Consider the following 13,596-nt stretch of genomic DNA (forward strand, 5'->3'; position numbering starts at 1 on the left):
GAGTCTGGAGAGAACCAGGACTCCCCTTTTCCCATAAACTTCCATCAGCTCCTCAAGGGGGATCCCTAGGTAGACTTCCAGGAGGCATCTGAAACAGATGCCTGAGCCACCTCAGCTGACTTCTCTCGATGTGGAGGAGCAGCAGCTCTACTAAGAGTTCGTCCCAGCTGACAAATGTCCTAACCCTATCTATAACGGTGCGCCCTGCCATTTCAACTCATTTCAGCCACTTGTATTCCTGATCTTGTCCTTTCGGTCATGACCTAAAGTTCATGACCAAAGGTGGGAGTAGGAACTTAGATTTACCGGTAAATCGAGAGCTTTGCCTACCCCATTGACATCTATAACAGAAAAAAGAAATATAATGGCAGTCGGTTCTCCCAGCTCCTCTAGGAAAATCCTGAGGCGTTCCCATGCCAGCCGAGAGACATAATCCCTCCAGTGTGTCATGGGTTATCCTCGAGGCCTCCTCCTGGTGGGACATGCCTAAAACACCTCCCTCGGTAGGCATCCAGGAGGCATGCAAATTAGTTGCCTGAGCCACCTCAGCTGACTTCTCTCAATGTGGAGGAGCAACAGATCTACTCCAAGCTCCTCCCGGTTGACAGAAATCCTCACCCCATTTATAAGGGTGTGCCTTGCCACCCTGTGAAGGAAATTCATGTTGGTCACTTGCATCGCTGATCATGTCCTTTGAGAGTAGGAACATAGATAGGCGGGTAAATCAAGAGCTTTGCCTGTCCCTGCTGAAAAATTTGACCAGCTAAGGCCAGGCTGGAAAATGACCAGCTAAATTCAGCTTGACTAGCCTTGTTTAAGCTAGACATAGCTGGTTTTGGCCGGGCTCCTAGTCTGGCTAGGCTGATCAAGCTGGTTTTTAGATGGTCATCACCCAGCCTGACCAGCTAAGACCAAGCTGGAAATGGTTAAAAACCAGCCTGAAAATGGCCAAAACCCATCTTAAACCAGCCTGGTAGACCAACTAAAACCAGCCAACCAGACTAGGCTGGTGTAAGCTGATTTTTTTCAGTAGGGGTCCATCCATAATATAAAAAACAGATATAATGGAAGTTGGTTATCAGTTTAAAAAAAAAAATCGAATTATCTTTTTTGTGCGTTAGTGTTCAACAGAATAAAGAACAGGGTTTTGACAAGCAGAAAATGTAAATGATGAAAGAATATTTTTTTATGGATAAATTATTCTTTTAAATATATTGGTAAATATTAATTTTGCATCTGCAAGACAACCAGCCTGTAATGGTGAAAATGAAATCATTTTATTTTAGTCTGCCAAAACACTTGAATTCACATTCTCCCTTTACACATCACCAGATGGGAAAAGCCCCGCCCATTAGGGATGATCTCTACCTCATTAGCAGAAACAGCCCTGAGTAAGAAGCAGCCGTCTACCATTACAAGTTTTGAATCTGCCACTATGCACTTGTAACTCCGCCATTTTTACAAAGAGGTCTAGGAGCACAATCTCATTTGAATTTAAAGTGACAGTCACCAAAAAGGGCAGTTTCAAAGAGTTATCTGTGGGGTATTTTAAAATAAAACTTCATCTACTCTCTAGGGACATCACAGACTTATTTTACATTTTGTAAAAATGGACACAATTGGTAACCTTTAAGTTTTGTACATTTTTCACAGCAAAACAATAAAAGAAATTGTATAGAATTAACAGCAAAATCTATGAATACTCAACACAAAATCAGTCCTTTTATTGTCACAAAATCTTTATCTTTTTTTAAGGAACTGGTATATATTGCAACACCTTCAATAGGAGTCACTTGGTTTCATGTAACCTTTTTAAGGCCGCACAGGCGACAGCAGCACTGCTATCTAAGTTACTTTATAGTTCCTAGGTCACTTTTGTGTTAGCAGGTCACAGTCTTACCCTGCTCCACGTTAGCATCTCAACCTGTCATTCATAAGGTCTTAATGGATCATATCAGCTAATCTGACGTTTGTGTGTCAGTGGGCCAATATATGGAGGTGGTGGTCAAAGTCTCTTCTAACTCACTATTAGGTCATCAGCACAAGCCAAGATAACACACTTTACATCTGAATCAACAGAGATTTTTTCAGGAACACTCTTAGAAAATAAAGATTGATTATTGTAATTGTTTTAAATTAAAGATTATGTGTGCCTTTAAGTGTGCACAAATACATGAGGAATTTGTTGTGTTTTTTATGAGCTTTGGGTATATACATACAGTTAAAAATAAATTGTGTAGCCCTCCTGTGACATTTTTATTAGCTAATTTCTTTCTTCTTTGATATGATGACAGTACATAATGTTTTACTAGCTATTTTTTGCGAGATACTAGTTTTTAAGGTGCAATTTAAAGTCATAACTTGGTTAATTAGGTTAGCAAGTTAGGTTAATTAGATCAATATATAATTCCTTAATTTTTACTTTAAAACCGATTTAAAAGAATTAAAAACAAGTCTTAGAAAAGACTGAGAAATAAGTCTCTTATTCAGAAGAAAAAAAAATAATAATGTCAATATGTCCTTATTTTTGTTAAAAACACTTATATTTATATCAGTTTGTTCTGTTAAAAACATTTAAATTAGAGGCACAATAAAATAATAATTGCACAAGAGGGTGAATACTTTTGCCTTCAACCTTATACATCTAAATGAGAAAGATTATGTACAAATATGTGCATTATGGGTGTAGTGGGTAGCGTGTTCGCCTCACAGCAAGAAGGTCGTTGCTTCAAACTTCGCGTGGGTCAGTTGGCATATCTCTGTGGAGTTTGCATGTTCTCCCAGGTGAATTGGGTATGCTAAAAACAAATTCCTGTTGTGTACGGTAGTATAAGTGTGTGTGTGAATGAGTGTGTATGGATGTTTCCCAGTAATGAATTGCGGCTGGAAGGGCTTCCTCTCTGTAAAACATATGCTGGATAAGTTGGCGGTTTATTCTGCTGTGGTGACCCCAGATTCATTTTTGCAATTAACACAGTATTTAACTGTAATATGAACTGTATTTCATTGTAGGACAGTTATGGGGATGTAACTGTATGTTAAAGTTGCATTGTAAAAGTGTATGTATATTTTACAGTAAACATATACATGCTGTAAATACATACACAGCAAGATGAATGGTGCCCGTATATGTTAATACATTATTTTTGCTGTAATTCATATACAGTAAGTTACTAACGAACTGAACTGTAATATGAACGGTGTATTGAAAGGTGCATTGTGAAAATTACTGTATATTTTACAGTAAAGATATACAATACTGGAAATACATATACAGCAAGGTAAATGGTGCTGTAAATGTAAATACAGTATTTTGCTGTCACTCACACTAAGTTACTGATAAACTGAACTAAATTATGAACCAACATTTACTGTAGGCTAGTAATGCGGTATGTTACTGTATTTTAAAGTTGCATAGTGAAAATGACAGTATAGTTTACAATAAACATATACAATACTTTAAATACATATACAGCAAGATAAATGGTGTTGTAAAACTGAATACAGTATTTTTACTGTAATTTACAGTAAGTTACTGGCAAACTGAACTGTAATATGAACTGTTTTAACTACTGTATTTTATAGTTGCATTGTGAAAATTACTGTATATTTTACAGTAAATATATAAAATACTGGAAATACATTTACAGCAAGATAAATGGTGCTGTAAATGTAAATACAGTATTTTTGCTGTAATAGGTAATAATATGCGGTACGTAATTGTAGATTTTACAGGAAATTGTTAAGTGTATAAACAAAACTATTTATCTTATCTGATATACAGCATGCATTTTCAACGAAGAACACTCATTAAACTTTTTCATCCCACAAATAATTCTTTATAGAGAAAAAATATTTTCTTCTTATCACTATTACTATTATGAAAATAGTCTTCATGCAATAAAAAAAAGGTTATGTTCCTCTAAACCACCTCTCTGAAAATCTCACTGGTTTTATCTGGCAACCTTTATTTTTAAAACTAAAGTCATGCTAGCATTATAGAAAATAGCCTTTAGTCACACAAAATCATATTTTTCTGCTTCAATGAATGCTATATTGACATTACATGATTAATTTGAACGTGTCTTCCATTCTTCTTGTACAAATAGCCTCACATGAGTCTTGCTAAAGCCTGTTTAAAAGGTGAATTAGAGTATTGGCGGTGACAGGAGTGGTGAATCACGTCTCGCGGCCTGTAATCTGCCTGAGAGGATCTTCTCATTAGGTGAGACAAGGTCGTGCTGGCTACACCAGGCAGAAACGCCGTCAACACGTGCAGCGTGCCTTATCAGCTGTGGAAATTTACCCCTAGTCTGCCTGTTGCCAAACAAACAAAGCCCAAAAAAAAAGGGGGTAATGTAAAAGCAAGCCGGATCACAGGCATCTCATGTGGGCTCCGTTCATTCGATTCGTAACAATATGGGAATGTGCGCTAATTATGCAACACCAGCGTTTGTATGTTTGGAATGAGAACAAAGGGCACTCTGGCGCTATATATGGTGTAACGTGTTGCTTTTTCATATATGGCTGATATGTTTATCTTGTTGGAAGTACTTACTGGAAGCAGTTTGCCAGCAGTTTACTGTAAAAACAAAACTTACAGCAATTAATACTGCAATATTTTTTTACATTTTATACATGCTGTACATTTGTTTACAGTAATGTATATCTTTACTGTAAAAATACAGTACTTTTAGTTCTCTCACCTACAATATATTTTCATATTTAAAAGGAAAATAGCACGTAACTCATTGTTCATTTATCTATGTAATGTGAACGTTCAATTGGTAAATTACTGTATTTTCAATGATTGGCAAGGTTTCACAATGATTTTTTTTTTCTTTTGTATTTTGATTCAAATTAAAAATACATTTTTATGCCGCAAAGAAGATATTTGACCAAATTCAGCTTTAAAATACAGTAAGATACTGCATAACTGTCATACAGTAAAATACTGTTCATGTTCATTGTGAATTGTTAACAGTGTAAACATTTGCACACTTTAGGTATTAATGTGTACATTTAAGGTAACTTACTGGAAGCAGTTCATCAGCAATTTTCTGTAAAAAAAAAAAAAAAAAAAACTGGCAGAAAAAAATACGGTATTCCTTTTTAATGTACCATTAATCTTTCTGTACGTGTATTTAGAGTATTGTATATCTGTACTTTAAAATAGTTTTAGTTTTCTCACTACCATGTTTACACACAAAAGTACTTGTGATTCATTGTTCATTTATAAATGTACTGTATTGTGAAACAGTCCAAATAGTAAATTACTGTATTTCCTATGATTAGCCAGGTTTCACACTCAATTTTTTTACTGTAGTTTGATTCATATCAAATTAAAAATACAGTTTTAATGGCACAAAGAGGATATTTCACACAATGCAGCTTTAAAATTCAGTAAGATACAGCATAACCGTCATACAGTAAAATACTATTCATATTAAAGTTCACTAAAATGTTAAGTGTACACTTAAAATACTATTCATGTAAAAGTTTACACGAATTGTTAACATTGTAAACATGTGCACACTTTAGGTATTAATGTGTACATTTAAGGTAACTTACTAGAAGCAGTTCACCAGCAATTTTCTGCAAAATTAAACTACAGAAAAAAATACGGTATTCCTTTTTAGTGTACCATTAATCTTTCTGTGTGTGTATTTACAGTATTGTATATCTGTACTTTTAAATGTACAGTAGTTTTAGTTTTCTCACTACCATGTTTTCATACAAAAGTACTTGTAATTCATTGTTCATTTATTTATGTACTGTACTGTGAAACAGTCCAAATAGTAAATTACTGTATTTCCTATGATTAGCCAGGTTTCACACTCAATTTTTTTACTGTATTTTGATTCATATCAAATTAAAAATACAATTTTAATGGCACAAAGAGGATATTTCACACAATGCAGCTTTAAAATTCAGTAAGATACAGCATAACCGTCATACAGTAAAATACTATTCATATTAAAGTTCACAAAAATGTTAAGTGTACACTTAAAATACTATTCATGTTAAAGTTTACAAGAATTGTTAACAGTGTAAACATTTGCACACTTTAGGTTTTATTCTGTACGTTTAACCTACTGAAGCAGTTTGCCAGCAATTTACTGTAAAATCAAGCTTACAAAAAAGTACTGTATCCCTTTTTACAGTATCATTTATCTTGCTACACACATTTATGGTAATGTACATGTAAATCCAAATTTATGCTCATTAGCCTCAGTTATTGCACCCTGAGCTAGCATGAACTAACAATGAACAACTGTATTTCCATTAACTAACATGATATACGAATATAAATAAATACTATAATAAATATACTTATCATAGGTATAAAATTGATAAATGAATAAAAGTTAAGCTCAATTTTCTGATTTAAGTCAGTCTCTCTCTTAAACACCCTGGAAAAGTTAAGTAAAAGTTGGTGTAGTTAAAAATTGGTCTGAAGATAAGTTTTGTTTTTAATGAAAAAAAAAAAGTTGAACTAGTGAATACTTAGTCTAGTCTGAGAATAACATTAAAGTGGCATTTAAAAAAAAAATCACAGACATTCGCTTGAGTTATCTTTTTAGCTAGTCGCGTTTCAAGAGAAAATAATAATAATAAAAGCAACCACAAAAAAACAAAAAACAAAATAAAAAACAGTAAAAGAGTAAAAGATAATCTCGGTTAGTAAGTCTCAAACTAGCATTGTTCTTTGCAAATATGAGCACATCATTTTCAGCAGACAGAGCAGCAATGTGTTTCAGCTTTTGGTGCCACTTGCTCAACAGCAGAGCTTGCTGGAGAAACAGAGACATGGCTGGAAACATATAAACTGGCCTTCTGCCTCACTGCAGGGGGCCAGAAAAAAGAAAACTTTCAAGAAGCCAGCCTAGGGGATATAAACATAATTCACAGAAACAAAAGAAAAGCAATAAAAACATTTTTATTTATAGATTTTAATTTACATTTTATTAGGCACAGCTCATTGGTACACTTCTGTCTTCAGAGGCGTTAATGATTCAACAAGACACTGGACACATCTATTTATTTCTTCATTTTCCTTATAGGCTTAGTCTCTTATCTCTCAAGGGTCACCACAGCAGAATGAACCGCTAACTGTTCCAGCATTTGTTTTATGCAACAGATGCCCATCCAGCTGCAACCCAGTGCTGGGAAACACCCATATGCTCTCCCATTCACACATATATTGTTATACTAAGGACAATTTAGTTTATCCAATTCACCTATAGCACATGTCTTTGGACTGTGGGGGAAACCGGAGCTCCCTGATGAAATCCATGCGAACAGGGAGAACATGCAAACTCCAACAGGCCCAGCTGGAACTTGAAGCAACAATCTTCTTGCTGTGAGGCGACAGTGCTAACCACAGAGAAACCATGCCGGCCAACCACTAGAAACATTCCTCCAAAATATTGCTTCATATTAACTTAAAGGAACTCACTTTTTTTTTTTTTAAATAAGGCTAGTTTTACAACTCTAGAGTTATGCAGTTGAGTTTTACTATTTATTTAAACCATTCAACTAATATTTGGGTCTGATGGAAGCACTTTAACTTAGCTTAGCATAGATCAGTGGTTCTCAAACTGGGGTACGTGTACCACTAGTGGTAAGCGGGCTTCCTTCAGGTGGTACACGGAGGAATCAAATATGTTCATGCTACATATATTTCAAAATTTATCAAGCATGATTTATATAAGAATATGATGACATATATTTCTGAGGTCCAGGCAACATTTTCAGGTGTTGATGAACTGGCCACTATATGTTAATACTTTACATTTAAGTACAGGAGTTTTTATTATTATTATTATTTATTTATTTTTTTTTTACTTTTTAAGAACAGTAGCCTAACCATTTTTAATTAACTTTTAAAAGCACATTTTAATTAAAACGTTGACTTTATTTTGTTTGTTTGTTTTTTACCTGTACACACAGTACAGTGTTAATGTTCAAACTATTTATAGTGTTTAAAACTATGTTTAAACAGGCCTACTTCATCAGGCCTATTACGCTACTGTATCTGAATACTGCTTATTATGGTGGTACTTAAAGAGACAATTCTTATCTGAGGTGGTACTTGATGAAAAAAAGTTTGAGAACCACTAGCATAGATGATTGAATCGATTAGACCGTTAGCCTCTTACACCATGTACTAAGACAGATGGAAAAAGAAAAAGTTGCTATTTTCTAGGTCAATATGGCTAGCATATAGTCAAGGATAAAAATCAAGGAATAGCATAATAATTGCCATAATAATCAAAGAACTTTGGTGCTGGGGATGATTTTCAGGTGTAGCGTAATGTTGTTGTGCCTTCTGCAGTTATGGTGTCTTGATCTTTTTTCTTCTTAATCTGCTTGATCCTTTTTCTTTGTTTTCTTCTTGACCTTTTTTATCTGATGCTACTGCTGCTGTAGCTCATTTGCTTCAAGGTTTGTTTTGTTCAGCGATGCTATTCTTCAGACCTCAGTTGTATCAACTGGTCTTTACTGCTGTCTTTTTGATCAGCTGAACCAGTCTGGTGATTCTCCTCTGGCATCAGCATTTTTTACTTACAGAACTGCCAGTCACCTGATTTTTTTTTCTTTTTTTTTTTCTTTTTTTTTTTTTTTTTCATTTCAGGACATTTTCTCTCAATTAAAATTGTGAGTACACCAGCATTTTCTGAAATACTTCTACACTTCTTACAACTTTTTCTTCCTCATTTTGATGCTTTAACCTTTAGCAGATCATCTTGAGTGTTGTTATGTAACTGGCCATTTAGATACCTCTAATTTATTTAATGATACTATATAATAATGTTTTTCTCTTATATTTGACAATTAAAGCAGACCTTTTATTTTTATTCTAAAACCAATTTTGCAAAATACTCTAAAATCGTAATTCACAGAAAACACTTTTTTATTATTGCATGTATTTGGTACAAAAAGAATTAGTTTGTCCTAAAGATGCACCAATATATCGGCTGCCAAAACAAACAGCTTGACTATATAATCAAAACTTCAATATAACAAACTAACAGTTTAATAGTTTTTTCATTCATTCATTCATTTATTCATTCATTCATTCATTCATTCATTTTCCTTTGGCTTAGTCCTTTATTTATCATGGCTTGCCACAGCGATAATAACCGCCAACTATTCCAGCATATGTTTTAATCAGCGAATGCCCTTCCATCCGCAACCCAGTACTGGAAAACACCAACATTGCATCCACACCCAACCATAGACTACAGCCAATTCAGTTTATTCAATTCACTTATAGAACATGTCTTTGAACTGTGGGAGAAACCGGAGCACCCGGTGAAAACCCACGCCAACACAGAGAGAGAATGCAAACGCCACACAGAAATGCCAATTGACCCAGCCGGGGCTCGAAGAAGTTACTTTCTCACTGTGAGGTGACAGTGCTACCCACTGAGCCACTGTGTTACCCATGGCCAATTTTAGTTGATTCAGCATACCCATAGCGCATGTCTTTGGACTGTGGGGGAAACCAGAACACAGAGAGGGAACCCAAGCCAACAGTGGGAGAACATGCAAACTCTACACAGAAATGTCAACTGGCTCAGGCGGGACTCGAACCAGTGACCTTCTTTGATGCTGTATACTGTAGACTAGCACTGACTGGATGATTTGAATCAATGAAGCGGTAACTGTAAACTCACTCAGGCTGGATCATTTGAATTAGTGAATCGTTAACTGTAAACTCACTCTGTCTGAATCATTTAAATACGTGTCATATTTGAATGGATCAATTGAATCAGTAAATTGTTGTGTGTAGACTCAATTTGCGCCCTAAATCGCATACTTATGCACTATTCTACACCATTTTAAAGTACAAATAGAGTAAGTAGTGCATTCACACTAAAAACTCTCAAAAGAATAAGTGCACTTTACCTGAATGATGCACTTATTCGACCACTAAAATGAAGTGTGGAATGATGGACACTTCACGCACTTAACGACCGCAGTTTTGCTCACGTAGCGGAAGGGGCGGAGCTATCGGGTGCACATGTTGGATAACTACTTATTTTGGATTGTGAAAGCAAAATTGTCCTATGAGATTGATTATAGCGCCTCCCGGTGATGAGTGTGGTTATACTCATGGCAGGTATTATTTAGTACTTTGGTCATTTATTTCACTAATTTGGCAACCAACAAACGTCATTTAGTAAACAGTTTGAATTTACACTTGGTAAAAAACTTTAGTGTTATATTTGAGATGACACTACATACATATACTATGCTGTTGAGTGTGTAAGTTCAGAACAGTCTGGTTGACAAATGAATGGCTTTGAGCTAGATTTAACTGGTTCACTAACCAGATTTTGCACTTTATTAATAAATATAGTAAATAATAAATTGGAGTTTCCATACTCAAAAAATGACTTTTGGTTCTTGTTCAAACTACTACATTTAAAATGAGTTAAAACGCTATGGTTAGTAAAGTAACCCTCGTTGCCCGAGGGTGGGTGACGGAAATGCAATGTGGAAAACCTTCCACTATGGGGTTTTCGTCAGACACCAATCATCTGAAAGAGTATAAAATCGGGTCAATAAAATGCCAAATGAATTGGCGTCGTCAGCATACACAGCTGGTCAGTCAAGTATATAAGACGCGGCTAGTGCAATGCTTGACATCCTGTTGAGCTGAGGAGACTTTCACGCTCAACAGCTAAGGGACAATTGTTGTGGCGAAGGTACATAGCATTTCCGTTCCCCCCCTCAGGGAACAAGGGTTACTTTGGTAACTGTAGCGTTCCCCTTTGAATGGGAAACTCCAATGCTATGTGGAAAACCTTCCACTATGAGGAAATCTATGGAAAACGCCACAACGAAAGCACCTTACTGTGTCTCTGGCGAAGGGTGCGCCACGCAGTAGAGCGAGCGCACCTACAACCCCGCGAGATGCAGTTGTCGAAAATAACCCAGTTAAAGGGTTTTTAATACGACAGTACGTTGGGAAAGCGTTCAGTCTTGATGGGGAGGATGCTGCGAAGTTCACCTGCAACCCAAGGAGAGGAGACCTGGTGAAAGCCTGTGGCCCAGCCCTGGAAACGGGGGAGGGGTACAAAGAGGATGGTTAGCGAGGAGGGAAGACACGAGCCCGCCTTAACACAGGGGGGAGTAAACCATAGTTGAGTGAGATTATGGCATCGCCCGCAGGGAATCACACATAGGAGGCACCTATACTCGGAACGCGGGCTAACCAGCGGGCATGCCAACAACATAACGGGCCAATGTCTGACTACTCCGTGTGGAATTCGCTCTCACCCCTGGGGGACACGGCTCACCCTGGCTCAGATAAGCAAGGGAAATGGCATCCACTCTCCAGTGGGCTAACCTCTGTTTAGATACGGTACTTCCCTTCTGCCGACCACTGTAACAGACAAAGAGCTGATCAGAAGATCTAAAGCTCTGAATGTGGTCCACATAGGTACGCAAAGCGCAAACAGGACACAATAATGAAAGGGCTGGGTCTGCCTCCTCCACGGGCAGCGCTTGCAGGCTCACTACCTGATCCTTAAATGGAGTGAAAGGAACCTTGGGCACATAGCCGGGCCGTAGTCTCAGGAAACCATAAGAGTAGGACGGCCCGAATTCTAGGCACGAGTCATTGACCGAAAATGCCTCCAGGTCCCCGACACTCTTAACCAATACCAACGCGACCAGCAGAGCTGCATTCAAGGCCAGAAATCTCAAGGATACTGAATCGAGTGACTTGAAGGGCTCCTCACGTAGGCTCGTAAGCACTACCGCAAGGTCCCAAGAGGGCATGAGAAGGGGGCGGGGTGGAACCATACGCCTCACACCTCTGAGGAACCATGGACCATGTAAACCTTCAGTGTGGAGGGCGACAGCACTTCGCTTTAGCCTGTCCTGAAGGAAAGAAAGCACAACACTGATCTGGCAAGTCTTCTCAGCGAAAAGCGCACCAATCAGTGAATAGACTCCACTTCAGGGCATAGGCATGCCTCGTAGAGGGTGCTCTAGCCTGAGTGACGGTATTAACCACTGCCATCGGTAGGTTACCCAAGTCTTCCTCGAGTCTATGGACCACACATGGAGGTTCCACAGATCTGGGCGAGGGTGCCCGATGGTGCCCTGTCCCTGAGAGGAGGGAGAGTTCTAAAATCCAGGTCTGGTTAGGCCAGAGAGGCGCAACTAACAAGACCTGCTCCTCGTCCTCCCTGGGTTTGCACAGTAACTGCGCGAGCAGGCTCGCGGCCACGGATGCCCCAGGAACCTCTGAAAAGATTTCAGGGGGACCACATTTTTTCTGTCGAGCTCTCTCAGACAGTCCCATACTGGCTTGGCGCGCTCTCGTGAGAGGTGCGACTTTATGGTGATCGAGTCCAGCTCCAACCCGAGAAAGGAGGGGCTCTGCATGGGGGCGAGCCAGCTCTTTTCTCGGTTGATCTGAAACCCCAACAGGTGGAGGTGCCGGAGCACCTTGTCTCTGTGCATAGTCAATTGTCCCCAAGAGTGAGCTAAAATCAGCCAAATGTCAAGAGAATAGAGCATGTGGACGCCCACGAGTCGAGGGGTAGCGCGGGCGTCCTCCGCGAGCTTGGTGAAACCCCGCGGAGACAGAGAGAGCCTGAAGGGGAGGACTATTTACTGTCATGCTTGATCTTCGAACACAGACCGCAGAAACTAACGGTGGCGTGGAAGTATGGAGACATGCAGATACGCGTCCTTCAGATCTATTGCTGCAAACCAATCCCGTATCGGTTGATGCGCTTCTGCATAAGCATTTCGAAGCACAGCCTGTGATGGCAGCGGTTGAAAATACACAGGGGCTGCAAGAAAAAAAGAAAGGAGAAACGTTCTCTCGTGCTCTGTGAGCCATTGGCGAAATGCACCGATCCTGTGCGCTGGAAGCATAGCATCCCAAACTGGCAGTGTTCGGGCTGTCACATCCAGGGAAGGGGAAAAAAGCTCTTTGAAGATTTGATGGCATTTTTTTTTTACGCCGTTAAATGTAGAACCAGCAGGGGAAAGAGCAAATTCCCTCCTCTCCGGATGGCCCGTCTCATTGATGCTTCGTGGTCCATTTACCGAACCCTGGGGCTGGGGGCGCTGGTTGCCTGCGAGATGCTCGGAGCAGCCGATTGACCGGAGGCACAGGCGAGGCGGCGGAGCAAAAAGCTACAGGCGAGCGCCCTCGGGGAAAAGCAGTGGATGTGGATGGCTCGGTGAGAGGGAGCGGTCTTACGATCCAGCCAATAGATTATAACCCATCGCCTCCAACTGCTCCATCACCTGCGTGAACTCCTGGGCGAGTTCACTGACATTGTCGCCAAACAGGCCAGCCCGGGATATGGGTGAGTTAAGAAAGCAAACTTTGTCAACATCACGCACATCACCAGATTTAGCCTGAGGTGGCGTTCTTGGCCAGTAATGTAGCCATCGTCCTTCCCAGGGTGCGGAGCTCATGCCCAGTCCTGGGTCGGAACCATCCTCTCGTAGCTGGGTCAGCGCCTGCACTTGGTAGCGCTGGTAGGTGGCCATAGCATGCAAGGTGAAGGTGGAGGCGCATGCAGCACACTGCCTAAGCCTACTGTGCGCATCCAG

Source organism: Danio rerio, chromosome 22 (genome assembly GCF_052040795.2).
Source record: "Danio rerio strain M-AB ecotype USA chromosome 22, GRCz13ab, whole genome shotgun sequence".
Lineage (NCBI taxonomy): Eukaryota > Metazoa > Chordata > Actinopteri > Cypriniformes > Danionidae > Danio > Danio rerio.